Source organism: Herpailurus yagouaroundi, unplaced genomic scaffold (assembly GCF_014898765.1).
Source record: "Herpailurus yagouaroundi ecotype Mexico unplaced genomic scaffold, PumYag 162, whole genome shotgun sequence".
Classification (NCBI taxonomy): domain Eukaryota; kingdom Metazoa; phylum Chordata; class Mammalia; order Carnivora; family Felidae; genus Herpailurus; species Herpailurus yagouaroundi.
In genome coordinates this window covers 21305274-21321764 of record NW_024412403.1, presented here as the reverse complement: position 1 = coordinate 21321764, position 16491 = coordinate 21305274, and positions in this window count along the sequence as shown.

Below are 16491 nucleotides of genomic sequence, written 5' to 3'. Positions count from 1 at the left end.
TAACCATTTTATTTTAAGTTGCAGGAAGACATAATCCTTCAGTTACACATTATATTTCATTTTGCATCATCACATTTTAAACTGTCTTATACGTGAGAAACAATATATCTATGCAATAAGAACAGTGTGACATATAATCTGAGTCTCCCCCAAACAGGTAGGATACTTTGTATCTTACACAATAATTGCTCTTCCCAAACCCTTTTATTACCGAAGAAGAGGTATTGATTTTACAATATGTGCTGCTTTGAAAAACACATATTTTTAAATAAAATGATGGAGCCATGTCCTAATCTTTATATTACCATTAACAACCTTTGTTCCCCGAGCCACAGTTCCTGTACTTTTAGGAAAGGCATCAAATCATAAATATTCTTGATAGACTTGTGAGGGATCAATGAAATGTGTGACATATAATTTACTTTTTACATTCTTAGTTTCTTATCCATTTCACTAGATCATTGTTCTCTAAGATGCTGGATTTTTTTTTTTTTTCCAGCATGGCATTTTCCACATTTCCTATCATCGATCACATTCATCATTGGCAAATAATGGCCAATTGATAATTATTACCTAAATATATTTGATCTGAGAAAATTGTATTCTTAAAATTTGCTGCTCAAATATGCCTTAGAATCATTACCAAACCAAATTGATTACCTAGATACTGGAGATTATGAAGTAATTCAAATCCCTATTTATCAACTAGGAGAAAAATGATTTTCAACAATTCCAGTGGTGCTGTACCTTCTTTTAGAACACTAACCTGGAGTACCTGGATGGCTCAGTTGGTTGAGTTGCTGACTCTCGATTTCAGCTCAGGTCATGATCTCAGAGTTGCTTGACTTCCAGCCTTGTAGGGTTGTGCACTGACAGCATGGAGCCTGCTTGGGATTCTCCACCCACCCCCCCCCGCCCCCGCCCCGTCTTCCCTTGCTCACATGCGCGCACGCACACACACACACACACACACACTCTCTCTCTAAAAATAAATAAATAAATAAACTCAAAAAAAAAAAAAAAAAAAGAGAGAGAGAGAGAATGAGAATACTAACCAAACCAAATTCCACATTTCTGAATGACTTTATTTTAACTAGTCACTCAACATTAAAATTACTTTTGGTAAACTACTACTTTCCCAATTTAAACACATACATTTAAACACATACCAAAAAAAAATTTATACTCTGATCAAAGTCATTGCTTCTTTCAGAAATACTGGATTAATTTTTTGTGACATTTTTAATGTACTAAATTTATTGAGACAACAATATTAACAGAATGAGAGATAAAGAGATCTAATGCATTGGAAGAGAACTCTGTGACACTTAAACTTACATATGTATGTGTTTGAGTGTTTATTGTCATTCCCTTTTAGAATATTTACTCCTTGAGTTCCAGGACTTTGTTTATTTCAGTCATGTACTTTGAGCACTTAGGACATTGTTTGGTACACAATATGAACTTAGTAAATGAAATAATAAAAGAAATATTGAATGAATTAATGAATATTGCAAATGACAGAAGACAAGAGATTACAAGGGAGGAAACGGATGGTTTGCATTTTACCTACAGAGTCCTTAAAAGTGCTATACTTATGCTTTGCAGTTTAAAAAATATATACATATAACACAAAATTATTATATATATGTATATAAAAACTCTATATATTTATTATTATCCTCATTGTATAGTTACTAAAACTATCAGGTGAATAAATTAGCTTGTTCAAGGTTAAATGATTAGTAAATGGTAGAATGATGATACCATGTGCATATTTCTAATCCTCTATAGTCAATTTTCTCTGATTCTCCCAATATGTAATTAAATTGTTGCACAAGTCCCAACCTTTGGAAGTTAAGAAGTCCAGTTTATTGCTCGATTTCTAAGGGATTTAAGTTGATGTTTCAACCTGATAGAAATAGATTTGGGTATGCGGGTCAGATGGTTTTTCCTAGGTTAGAACTTGTCATAAAGGAAGAACTAGCCAATCATGGTCACGTAATTGGTAATGTCCACTGCTCAGGATAATAAGCCACTCCTGGCCAATACTGTGAAGTAGACAGGAAAAACCACATCTAACAGGGCCGCAACATGGGGCACTTGGGTGGCTCCGTTGGTTGAGCATCCAACTCTTGACTGCAGCTCAGGTCATGATCTCACGGTTAGTAGATTCAAGCCCCACATCGAGGTCTGTGCTAGCAGTGTGGAGCCTGCTTGGGATTCTCTGTCTCTATTTCTCTCTGCCCCTCTCCCCTCTCTGTGTCTCTCTCAAAGTAAATAAATAAAAACTTTTAAAAAATACACAAATTAACAGCGTCTTAACAGTCACTCTCAGCATAAGCCTGTTTACTGCAGAAGAACGGGAAAGCGCATATTCCTGTGTGCATGTGTAATGTGCCTTTGGGGGTCCTAGAAATGCTTGTTTGAAGTTGGAGGGGGAGATATTTTATGTATGGACTGGAGTTCCTTCTCAGGCAAATACGATTGATTAGGGTAATTTCAGTTTCAATATTTCATGAAATATGCAACTCAGTCTAATGTCCTGACAGAGAATAGGTAAGATACTTTTAAATGGAGTTTTTTTGGGGGCACCTGGGTGGCTCAGTCACTTAAGCGCCTGACTCCAGCTCAGGTAATGATCTCATGGCGGGTGGGTTTGAACCCTGTGTCCAACTCTGTGCTGACAGTCTGGAGAGTGCTTCAGATTCCTCCCTTGCTCTACTCTGTCTCTGTCTCTCAAAAATAAATAACTTTAATTATTTTTTTCATCATGATCAGGGTCAGGTTTAGCATGGATATTCTGTACACTAAATATGGTGAGGAAATCCCGACATAAAGATCAGGGTCATTGTTGAGACAGTGGGGGTAGGGAGGTTTGTCCCCAAATTTATTATTAGCCTGTAAGTCATGAGATTCAGTTGGTGCTGTCACAGAAATAGAGGCTACACAATGGACAGATATTTGAGTCATAATAATGGCAGACCACAGTGTCCCTTAGTTTCTGCGTGCAAGAGATATGACAAAACTGGCAAAAGTAAACTGTTAGAGCTGAGGATTTCTATAGAGGTCCAGGGGTTATAGAAGCGATGGACTGGAAGAAAATACTTGCAGAATATGTGCATGATAATACTGGTGTCCAAAATATACAACAAATTCTTAACATACAACAGTAAACAAAAAGAATTTGAGTAAAAAATGGGCATTTCACAGATTCAACCAGAATTTGGAACTTCGTATCGGTCTTTCTGAATTCACTACACCTTAGACAGGGGCTCTTTGATTCGTCTTTGTTCAATGTCTATCACATTCTCTGACCCAGAGTAGATACGGAACAGGAACTGTTGAACCTAAAATATTTGCTAATTTCTTGTTTGAAATGGAAAAATGATATTTAATACACCTTAGGAATAGAGACTCTTCTATACCAAGTAGAGTCTTTGAAAATACTTTGAAAATTCTAAGTCCTAAATTAATCTCTATTCTCAGTAAGCAGGAGAGGACACTGAAGAACATTTACATATTAGTAATTACAGGCGCCAAGAGCAAAGACAGAAGACGGATAGGGAAAGATGTCATTTAAGTGAAGGACAAATGAGAATCTCTTAGTATATTTCACACTATTGTTTCTTTTATTCACTAATAAACATAAAGCCCTTTTTAAATTTCCTTGGAATATAATTTTTAATAAAATATGTAAACTATTATAATTTTTATTTAATCTATAGAATATTTTTTATGTTAGAGAATGTAATGGGCTGACCTGTTATATACTAATTTTATTAAGCCCACTCTTCACAATATAAATCTTGCAGTTACCTTATTAGAAAAATATATCCCATGTCTCTTCTTTTTAATTTCAGTGATAGAAATAAACATGATAACTTCACCAGTTTTGAGAATTCATTTTTTTTTTAATTTTTTTTCAACGTTTTTTATTTATTTTTGGGACAGAGAGAGACAGAGCATGAATGGGGGAGGGGCAGAGAGAGAGGGAGACACGGAATCGGAAACAGGCTCTGAGCCATCAGCCCAGAGCCTGACGCGGGGCTCGAACTCACGGACCGCGAGATCGTGACCTGGCTGAAGTCGGACGCTTAACCGACTGCGCCACCCAGGCGCCCCCAGTTTTGAGAATTCAAACTCAACACAAATCCTCTTGCCTTCGATAGGGATAATCACTTATAATAATCAAATGAGTAAATCAAATAATTAAGGACACTAATAAGCCACTGTCACTGTCAGGGTCTATTCTGAATTTGATTACAATCCTAACTGATACAATTTCAGAAGTAAGGCCATGGTGCCCTTTATAGACCCTCAGCTCTGATGACTTTATTTTTGTAATGAGGAGACTGTGGCATACAAATAAATAAGAGTTTCCTTCTGTCCTTTAATTGTGATTTCCACTTGCTCTGTTTGTTGTTTGTAGTATACTTTGAGTTTAGTTTAGGTCAGGATAGTCCTCTACTCCATGACCTATTACTGCTTAATTTGTAGTACTGGAAAACAATTTCCTATTTATAACACAAAGCTATTTACTCCATAGGGAGTACTGACTCTCTGGGAAATGAACCACTGCTAAGGCAATTACCATTTTAAAGACCCAAATACCTTTTAAAGAATTCCAATTATATTTGGAATAGGATATAACAGTTTTTTTTTTTTTAAACTATGTACAATTGGGGCTCCTGGGTGGCTCAGTGGGTCCGGCATCCAACTTTGCCTCAGGTCATGATCTCCCCATTTGGGAGTTCCAACCAGGTGTTGGGCTCTGTGCTGACAGCTCCGAGCCTAGGGTCTGCTTCAGATTCTGTGTCTCCCCCTCTCTCTGCCCCTTCCCATGTTCATGTTCTGTCACCCTGTGTCTCTCAATAATAAATAAATGTTAAAAAAATGTACAATTGCCATTGATCCAGTCTCAAAAAAATAATCGATTAAAACATTAGGTAATTCTTTATTTATACTAGATGATATTGCTTCTTCTGCTTTTAGGAAATCATCACCTTTTCTATGTTTTTTTAAAGTGTAGTTGATATATAATATTATATCAGTTTCAGGTGTACAATGTAATGATTCAACATTTACATAAATTAGGAACAGATAACCAGTCTAACCTGTCACCAGAGTTATTATTATATTATATTATTTTATATTATATTATATTACATTATATTATATGTAGCAACCACCAATTCTCTGTATTTATGGCTCTGATTTGTTTGGTTTTTCATTTCTTTATCTTCCACATATAAATGACATCATATGGTATTTTACTTTATCTGTCTGATTTATGTCACTTAGCATAAAACCCTCTCATTCCATCCATGTTGCTTGCAAATGACAAGATGTCTTTCTTTATTATGGCTGAGTATATTCTTCTGTATATATTGACCGTATTATCTTTATCCATTTGTTTATCAATGGACATAAGTTTTTCCAAATCTTGACTATTGTAACTAATGCTACAATGAACATAGAGGTACATATATCTTTTCAAATTAGTGTTTTTGCTTTCTTCAGATAAATACTCAGAAGTTGAAATGTTAGATTGTATGTTACTTCTATTTTTAAGATTTTGAGGAAACTTCATGCGGCTTTTCATAGTGGCTGCACCAATTTAACATCCCACGAGCAATGCACAAGTGTTCACTTTTCTCCTCATTTTCATCAACACATTTCTTGTCTTTCTGACAGATGTGAGGTGATAACCAGTTGCGGTTTTAATTTTCTCTTCCTTGATGATTAATCATGTTGAAACCCTTTCATGCACCTGTCGGCATTTTTCTGGAAACAATGTCTATTCAGGTCCTCTGCGCATTTTGTAATTAGAGTGTTTCTTCTTTTGGTGTTTGAGTTGTATGAGTTCCTTATATATTTTGGATAGTAACCACTTAATAGATACATCATTTGCATACATATTCTCTGATTCAGTAGACTGCCTTTTCATCTTGTTGATGGTTTCCTGAACCGTGCTAAAGGTTTTTAGTTTCTTCTAGTTCCATCTGTTTATTTCTGCTTTTGTTCCCCTTGCCTGAGGAGACAGATCCAAAAAACAAAACAACAAAACATATGTCTAAGACTAATGCTAATACTGCCTGTATTTTCTTTTAAGAGTTTGGTTTCGAGTCTCACATTTAGGTTTTTAATTCATGTTGAGTTATTTTTGTATATGCTGTAAGAGAGTGGTACAGTTTTATTTTTCCGTAGGTACCTTTCCAGTTTTCCTAACATTATTTATATAAGAGACTGTATTTTCCCCATTGTATTTCTTTCTTCCTTTTTTGTAGATTAACTGACCATATAAGGATGGGTTCATATCTGGGACGTTATTCTGTTCAGTTGATCTAGATCTGTTTTTATGCCAGTACCATACTGGTTTGATTTGCGTGGCTTTGTAGTATAGTTTGAAATCAGGAAGCAAGATACCTCCAGCTTTGCTCTTCTTTTTCAAGGCTGTTTTGTATATGCAGGGTCTTTTGTGGTTTTTATACCAATTTTAAGATAATTTGTTCTAGTTCTGTGAAAAATGCAGTGGTATTTTGATAGGGATTGCATTGAAATCTGCAGATTACCTTGGGTAATATGGTCATCTTGATATTAATTCTTCTAATTCATGAGCATGATATATCTTTCCATTTGATTATATCATCTTCAATTTGTTTTATCAATGTCTTATAGTTTTAAGAATGCAGGTCTTTTCCCACCTTGGTTAAATTTATTCCTAGGTATTTTACTATTTTGTTGCAGTGTAAATGGGATTGTTTTCTTAATTTCTCCTCCTGGCATTTTATTATTAACGTTTTTAATATATAGAAATGCAGATTTCTATACATTCATTTTGTGTCCTGAAACTTTACTGAATTAGTTTTAATATTTTTTGTGTGGTAGGGTCTTTAGGTTTTCTGTATATGGTACTGTATCATATGTATATAGTGACCATTTTACTTCTTCCTTACCAATGTGGATGCATTTTATTTCTTTTTCTTATCTGATCGCTGTGGCTAAGACTTCCAGTACTACATTGAAAACAAGTTGGGAGTTTGGGCATTCTTGTCTCATTCCTGATGTTAGAGGAAGAGTTTTGAGCTTTTCAGAGTTGAATATGACGTTAGTTGTGGGTTTGTCATATATGGCCTTTATTATGTTGTGGCATGTTCTTCTATACCCACTTTGTTGAGAGTTTTTATCATGAACGGATGTTGAATCTTCTCAAATGCCTTTTCTGCATCAATTGAGATGATCATATGATTTTTATCCTTTATTTTGTTGAGGTGGTGTATTGCATTAATTGATTTCCAGATATTAAATCATTCTTGCTTTCCTGAAGTAAATCCCACCTGATCATGTTGTATGATCCGTTTAGTGTATTGACGAATTCAGTTTGCTATTATTTTGTTGAGGATTTCTGCATCTGTATTAGGGATTTTGGACTGAAATCTTTTTTTTTTTTTATTTTTGGAGTGTCTTTGTCTCATTTTGGTGTCAGGGTAATACTGCCCTTGCAGAATGAATTTGGAAACATTCCATCCTCTGTAATGTTTAAAATAGTGTGAGGGCACCTCGGCGGCTCAGTCAGTTAAGCACCCAACTTTGGTTCAGGTCGTGGTCTCGCAGTTCATGGGTATGAGCCCACAGTGGGCAGGAGTGCTATAAGAGAGAAGGGCTATAAGGGCACCTGGATATCTCAATTAAGTGTCTGACTTTAGCTCAGGTTATGATCTCATGGTTCATGAGTTCAAGCCCCACATCAGGTTTTGTGCCGATAGGTCAGATCCTGGAACCTGGAGCCTGCTTCGGATTCTGTCTCCCTCTCTCTCTCTGCCCCTCCCCACTCATGCTCTGTCTCTCTCAAAATAAATAAACATTAAAACAATTAAAATAGTGTGAAGAGGATAGATATTAACTCTTTAAATCTTTGGTATAATTTACCTGTGAAGCTGTCTGATCTTGGGCATTTGTTTGTTGTGAAGTCTGTTACTATAATTCAATTTAATTACTAGTAATTGGTATATTCAGATGTTTTATTTCTTCCTGATTTGTGCCTGGAAGATTGTCTGTTTCTAGGAATTTAATCATTTCTTTTAAATTTTCCAATTTGTTGGCACATAATTATTTGTACTAGTCTCTTATGATGCTTTGTATTTCTGTGGTGTCAGTTGTAGCTTCTTCTCTTTAATTTCTGATTTTATTTATTTAGGTGCTCTCCGTCTCTCTATTTTATGAGTTTGAGTAGAGCTTTATTGATTTGATCTTTTCTCAAAGAGCCACCTCTCAGTTTCATTGATCTTTTTTATTGTTTATTTAGTCTCTATTTAATTTATTTACGCTTAAACTTTTTTATTTCTTTCATTCTAATAACTTTGGACTTCATTTGTTCTTTTTCGGGTTCCTTGAGGTGTGAGATTAGATTCTTTATTTGAGAGTTTTCTAGTTACTTTCTTTTTCTTTCTTTTTTTTAAGGTAAGCCTATATTACTCTAAATTTCCTTCTAAAAACTGCTTTTCTGTGTCCCATTGATTTTAGAATGTTGTGTTTTTTCACTTTCATTTGTCTTAAGGTATGTTTTGACTTCCTTTTTGTTATCTTCATCCACCTACTGGTTGTTTAGTAACACACTGTTTGGTCATTACGTATTTGTTTTTTTTTTCTTTTTATTTATTCATTCATTTATTCGTTCACTTAAATTTTAACTAGTTAATATACAGTGCAATATTGGTTTCGAGAGTAGAATTCAGTGACTCACCACTTACATACAATAACTAGTGCCCATCACAAGTGCCCTCCTTAATACCCATCACCCATCTAGTCCATCTTCTACCCACCTCCCTCCATTAACCTTCAGTTGGTTCTTTATCATTAAGAGTCTCTTGTAGTGTATTTCCCTCTCTTCTCTTTTTCCTATGCTTCCTATATGTTTATTTGTTTTGTTTTTTAACTTCCACATATGAGTGACATCATATGGTATTTGTCTTTCTCTGATTGACTTATTTTGCTTAGTATAATATATTATGGCTCCGTTCGCATAATGCAAATGGCAAAATTTCATTATTTTTGATGGCTAAGTAATTTGTCTTCCATCATAGATAGATATCACACCTTCTTTATCCATTCATCAGTCAATGGATATTTGGGATCTCTCATTTGGGACGTTTGGCTATTGTTGATGATGCTGCTCTAAACATTGGGGTGCATGTCCCCCTTTCAAGCAATATTTTTGTCTCCTTTGGGAAATTCCCAATTGTGCAAGTGCTGGATGGTAGAGTTACATTTTATGTTTTCTTTATTTTTCTTCTTGTAATTGATTTCTATTTTCATTACATTGTGTTTGGAAAGGATGCTTGATATGATTTCAAGATTCTTAAATTCATTAAGACTTGTTTTGTGGCCTAACACGTGATCTATCTTTGAGAAAGCTTCATGTGCACTTCAAAAAATGTATATTCTGCTGTTGTCTGATGTAATGTTTTATATATATCAATTAAGTCCATCTGGTCTAATGTGTCATTTAAGGCCACTGTTTCCATATGGATTTTTGGTCTGGATGATTTATCTATTGATGTAAGTGGGTGTTAACTTCTCCTGTGACTGTTCTATTACTGTCATTTTCTCTCTTTATATCTGTAAATATTTGCTTTATATATGTGAGTACTCCCTTGTTGGGTACAAAGATATTTACCAATGTTATATCCTTTTGTGGAATTAATCCTTTTATCATTATACAATTTCCTTATTTGTCTCTCGTTATAGTCTGTCTATTATTTTGCTCTGTAGTAACTATTTTAATTACTCTATCTCTGCCCCCTCCTCAGGAAGTTAAGGTTGTACCTGAGGCAAATTGGAATTAAGATCACGGAAAAAGAAATGCACATGAGATAAATGCATTAATATATTCCATGGCTATGCATTACAGTCCCTCAAATCAGTACCTTGAATCAAACAATTAAGCAAGAGTAATCAAAACATAGAAAATAAAGTTCAGTGAGAGTTTAAAAACAGAAAGACAAGTTGGTAGAACAGGTTTATGATAGAGAAATAGCTCACCATGTGCCCAGTGTTTCCTGGTTGCAACAGAACAGTGAACAAATCCTCATCATGAGGTTTAAGAGATTAATTAAAAGGATGTACAGAGAAACTGCAGTGGAATATGTTAAAAGGTAGTGATTTAAAATATGAACTAAGAATTCAAGTCTGAAGAGAATGATGAAAACAAAATGTGTGTGTGCGGGGGGGTGGCGAGGGGAAGGGGGTGGCGGGGAGGAGGACAGTGATGAGCATTTCAAAACCAGAGATCTTGAAAAGTTCAGGGCAGCTGAGTATGCCAGGAATATCATCCAAGGAGTCCATTCAGCAAGAATGCGCATTTCTTTAAAGCAGAAAGCCTTTGTTTGAACCATAATTTCTATGGAGTAGAAACACTTATCACATTATTGAGTAGCGGGGGAGGGCTATAATTTGACATTGTTTTTAGCAGTTGTCTGAGAAGTGGCTAATACAGTTTTCACAGCATCTTTTGTTCCAAGTGAAATTCTGCCATTATCTTGCTATTCAGTAAGCTCCGCTCAGTTCCCAATGAGGATTTTTTTTTATTTAACAACTTTATTGAAGTGTAATTCATAAACCATATGATTTAACAGTTTTTTGCATATTCAAAGAGTTGTGCAAACCATCATGACAATCAGTCCTAAAATATTTTCGAAAAATTTACAATGTCACCTCTAAAAGGAATCCCACACCTATTAGCAATTCTTGGCATTTCCCACAAAATCTCTCAACCATAGGCAGCCACTAATTTCCTATCCGTCTTTATAAATTTGCTATTCTGGGCATTTCCTATAAATGAAATCATATAATAGGTGGTCTTTTGCGACTTTTTTTTTCACTTAGCATTACGTTTGCAGAGGTAATTTTAGTGTAGAATGAGAGTATTCGATTCCTCTTTCTTGATGAAATAAGATTTCGTATATTGAACAACTACCAGACTATTTTACAAAATGAGTTCATTCCACCATCTTTAGTGCATGAACATCTCAGTTTCTCTACAACCTCACCAACATTTTTTGTTGCCTGTCTTTTTCGTTATAACCATTTCATAATAGATGCGAAGTTATATGTCACTGGGGTATTGATTTACATTTCCCTGAGAGCTACTGATTTTTCGCCTATCTGTATGTCCATAATGGCCACTTGTATGTCTTCTTTGGAGAAATGTCTGTTCAGATTCTTTGTCAGATTCAGCTTCATTTTTTAATGGAGTTATTTGCCCTGTTATTGAGTATACAATATACTCTAGGATAGCTTCCTTAAAGTAATTTAACAAATAATTTTTTTCCAGTTTCATAGGTGGGTCTTACACTTTCTCCAAAGGGTTTATTTAAATGTTCTTTAAAAAAAAATAGATAAAATTCAGCTTATGTATTCTCTTGTTGTTGTTTATGCTTTTGTTGCCCTGAGAAAGCTTTGTCTATCCATGTCCAGGAAGATTTACTTCTCTATTTTATCCTAAGAGTATTATAACTTAGCTCTTGTATTTAGGTGTGGATTCACTTTGAATGTAATTTGTGTGTACAGTGTGAAAAAATGGTCTATCTTCATCCATTTACACATGGCTATTCAATAATTCCAACACAACGTATCAAAAATACCATTATTACCAGGAAGAGGATTAAGAGCACATTTATCATGACGAACACTGAATAATGTATAGAATTGTTCACTCATTATATTTACATCTGAAACTAGTATAGTGTGGCATGTTAATTATACTTCAATCAAAAGCACTGTTCTTTTCCCATCGACTTGTCTAGCATCCTGTTTAAGGTAAATGGGCTGTAAACATAATGGTTAATTGCGGAACTCTCAATTCTATTCCACTGACATATATGGAATCTATAAATCTGTATGTCTGCATTATGCCAGTGCCACACAGTCTTATTTACAATAGCTTTGTAGCATATTTGAAGTTTTCAACTTTGTTTCTGTTCTCATTCAAGTTTTGTCAGTGTCCCTTCAATTTCCACATGAATTTTAGGATCAACTTGTCAATTTTTCTGCAAAAACTAGTTGACATTTTGACAGAGATTACTTTGAAGCAATAGAAGGATTTGAGGAAAATTGCCATTTTAACAGTATTAAGTCCCATAACTCATGAACACGGGGTATTCTCCCATTTATCCATGGCTGTTTTAATTTCTTTAAAAATATTTTGTAGTTGTCAGCGTATATGTTCATACTTATGTAATTTATTCTTTTTGTTTCTATGACAAACGGAACTGTTTTATTTATTTTATTTTTGGATGGCTTATTGTTAATGTGTAACAATACAATTACTCTACATATACCGTTCTTGTATTTTTTGTGTGGATTCCTTAGGATTTTTTATTTCAAGATCATGTCTTCTGCAAATGAAGAGGTTTACTTCTTTTATGGTCTTGATGTCTTTCATTTAATTTTGTGGCATAATTTCCCTGAATAGGATCTCCATGCGGAATATAAGTGGCAAGAGTGGACATCCTGTATTACTGCTGATTGGAGGGGAAACACGGTCAGTCTTTTATCATTACGTATGATATTAACTGTGTAGTTTTTGTAGATGTTCATTATCACATTCAGGAAGCTTCCTCTAGTCTTAGTTTTGGAGCATGTGTGTGTGTTTGAACCATGAACGAGCGTTTAGTTTTATCCAGTGATTTTTCTGTGTCTGTGGAGATGATTGATGCTTTTCACCAGTTGAAATTTACTGTTTGACCCTCTCTGGTGGATTTTTCATTTCAACACCAGAATTACCAATTGGTTCTCTTGGGTAATTCTACCAACTTATTGATACTCTGTATGTGATCATCATCACTATCATCACCACACGATACTGTATATTGTTAAACATGGCTTCCTTCAGTTTTATTTTTTATTATTTTTCTTCACATATCCATAATGGCTAATTAGTCCTTTTTGTTAAGTGTCACACCTGGGCCCTCTCACCATTTTTGTCGCCTTCTCTCCCTCACCCATACATGGCTCACACTTTTTTGTTTATATGTGTATCTCGTCATTTCTTTTCAAACCTGGATATTTTATAGAGAATATTATAGTAACTCTGGCAGCTTTCTTCCAGTTCTTTCTTCCAGTTCTATTGTTTCTGTCGTTTGCTTATATATTTGTTTAATGTCTTGGCTGTATTAACTAGCAAAATCTACTTCCCCTGCTTTGTGCGGCCCCTGACCTGCTCCTCAGAAAGCTCACCTTTGAGCCTGCAAACAGTCATCGTGGGAGAGCAGTGAGAGAGAGAGAACAAGGCTCCCTTTGGGCATCTTTTTCTCTCTTTTAAGCCTGCTGCTTCTGTTGTTAACCCACACGCAGCAGTTGGGCTCCAAGGGCTGCCTGGTGACTGCTGTGCTCGTTTTTTCAACAATGTCCTCCTTCCTTGGCGTTCTCTGGGAATGCCAAATGGGTCTGTGGTTACCTGGTTGCTCTCTTGGAGCTACCAGCCTCCTCTTAGTTGCTCAGAACAGAAAGCTCCACTGTTCTTGAGAGTTCCCTTAGATTGAAGTGGCACACACAGTACAATAAATAAAGTTTTATTTGGGGGGGAGCTTAAGAGCTTTTCCTTATGTTCTGTCGATCACCTTTCCGAAATGTCTGGAGACGACGCTCCAGAGCTGGCAGCGGATACAGTTGGGTCTCTTCTCTCAATGTGACATTCTATTTTATAATCAGGATACTGAGCAGGTGCTGTTATGATCTGAATGCTTATGGTCTTTCCAAAATTCATATGTCGAAATTCCAATCCCCATGAGACAGTAGTAGAAAGTGGGGTCTGTGGGAAGTGCGTAGGTCACAAGGGTGGAGACCACATGAGTGAGATTATTGTCTTTTTTTTTTAGTGGTATTATTGTTCTTATTAGAGACTCTGTAGAGCTCTCTAGCTGCTTCTACAATGTGAGGATACAGCAAGAAGTAGACAGTCTGTACCCCAGAGGAAGACTTTCTCCAGAAACTGAGCATTCTAACACCCTGAATTTGGACTTCCAGCTTCCAGAACTGTGAGAAATATGCTCGCTGTTGAGAAGCCACCCAGTCAGTGGCATTTCATTGTAGTCGCCTGAATGGACTAAGACAAGTGTGGTAGGCCATAGTATTCTCAGCTTGCCTTTCCTAGCATGGAACCTCATTCTGTGAATGAGCTTAGGCAAGGGCAGTTGGAATTCTAGGGTTTCTTGCTTTTGGAACCTCACCTAGGGCCTTTGCTTGGCACAAGGGGGTTTCATGGAGAAACGGAGATGTAAAGTCTTAGCCACTTTTGCTTGAAGTTTAGTCTCTGCAGTGTGTAGCTGGGGATGATGAGTATGCTGGCTGGCTGTCTGTCCCGTGGGGAAACCATGGCCCTTCATTCAGAGCTGGGCAGAGTGGGAGCCCTACCTTCTTAGCCATAAATACTTGGAATGGGACCCTTTTCTCACTGAGCTAGGGTTAGTGGGGAAGGAGCGGATTATGGCTCCAAAGCTACAGACTTGTCTTGATCTTCATGAAATTATGAATATATGTGAATACATGTGTCCCCAGACACTTCAGATACTTTTCAAAAATACTTTTTGCTCATTATGGTTATATCACTACGGAATATGTTTGTAGAGCGTTTCCTCCACCATTCCAAAAGTGCATATCCTCCCTGGTGATGACTCTTCTAATGGTTTTACATACTTTTCAAACTTATAAACAAAACACTCCTACTTAGATTATATGGAACTACTTTTCAAACTTATAGACAAAGATGATGTTTTAAATAAAATCATTTTTACTAGAAAAATTGGTGTCTCATCACTCTGAAGTTAAGTGAAAAGTAAAAACATTCAAAAAGAGAAAAAAAAACTATGATTCTACCTTATTTCCAGTTTTATTCTACTTTATTTTGCTCATTGTTATTTTGGGAGATTCATTTGTATTTCTGAATGCAGCCATTCATTATTGTTACTGGTTAAGTACCCCTTGCTTAGACTGCATCACGATATATATTTTTCCATTCGTACTGTTGATGAATTGTTTCCTGTTTTGTGTCATTAGGACTACAGTGATGCTGTAAATCCCTTGTGTATATTTTGTTGGAATATGTATATTCCTTTTGTGTAAAAGTCAAGGGTCAAATTCCTTTATCAGAAGTATAGGTATGGGCAGCTTTATACACACAACCAAGTGTTTTACAAAATAATTATACCATTGTATACCAAATTAGAATTCCACAGAGTATGTATTCCAGATGGTTGATATTCTTGCCAATGCTGGTTATTTCCCATATTTTTAAATAATACAGTTTTTAAAAAGTTTATTCTAGTGGATATTTAGCTGTTTTATATAAATGTTTAATTTGAATTTCTTTTATGACTAATATAATTGATCGCATTTTAATGTTCATGAACATTTTAGGTAGACTGTTATGAACTACCTATTACAAAAATTTGCCTGACTCTGTTGGATTTATGTATTTTGGAAATTGGTTTCTTTTCAGATATATGAATTACATTGTTTTTCCTGTTCTGTAAGTTGCTTTTGACCTTACGACAGATACTACTTTTTAAAAATATTTTAAACATTTTTGAACAAATATTCTTAATTTCAATGTGTCTGATTTATCAATTTCTCCTGTGATCAGCACTTTTTGAGTATAATTTAAAAATAATTGTTTATATAAATATCATAGTTTCCCATATTTTAATCTAAAAACTTTATTGATTTTTCATATTTAAATCACAATCTATCCGAACTTGGTTTTTTTTTGCATATGGCGAGTTAGGAATAAGTTTTATTTATTTTTCCACGTGAATATGCTATTGACCTAACACAACTTATCAGAAAGACTATCCTTTATGCATTGCATGTCAGTGTCTCAAATGTCAGATATAAGGACATGGTTCATGTAAGACTATTTCTAGACTATCTCCCAGGGTCTAGTTTTCTGTCATTGTGGCAACACTCATTGTATTAATTAGTATAGCTTTAGAATAGGTCTCAGCAACAGGTAGTCCAAGTCCTGTAGACTATTCTTCTCTGGGTATTTCTTTATTATATTTTCATACAAATTATAGTATCAGCCTGTCAATTTCGACAGCATCTTTCTTGTGATATGATTGGGATTACAATGAATATGTATACCTCAAAGGCAATAAAAAGGCATAGGTAAGTGCTGAAGTTAGTCTAAATAAGAGAGATACCTTCATAAAGATACTTATGAGTTTTCCTTTATAACATAACAGAGGTTTGGGCATAATTAATAAGAAAAGAAAGAACACCATGAAATGGAGAAGACCAGCCATGATCTTGAATAGTGGTTTTACGCCACAAGTAAAAACGGTCTGGAGACCTGAGATTGATATTAAGGAGGCTTGATTGAAAGAGATGGCTTATTGGTGCCTCACTGGAAGAGAAGATTATAATAGTGAAGGGCTGGTTGCAGGATCCCAGTGGCTGTGTAGGTAGCAACAGCAGAATGAATAATATCAC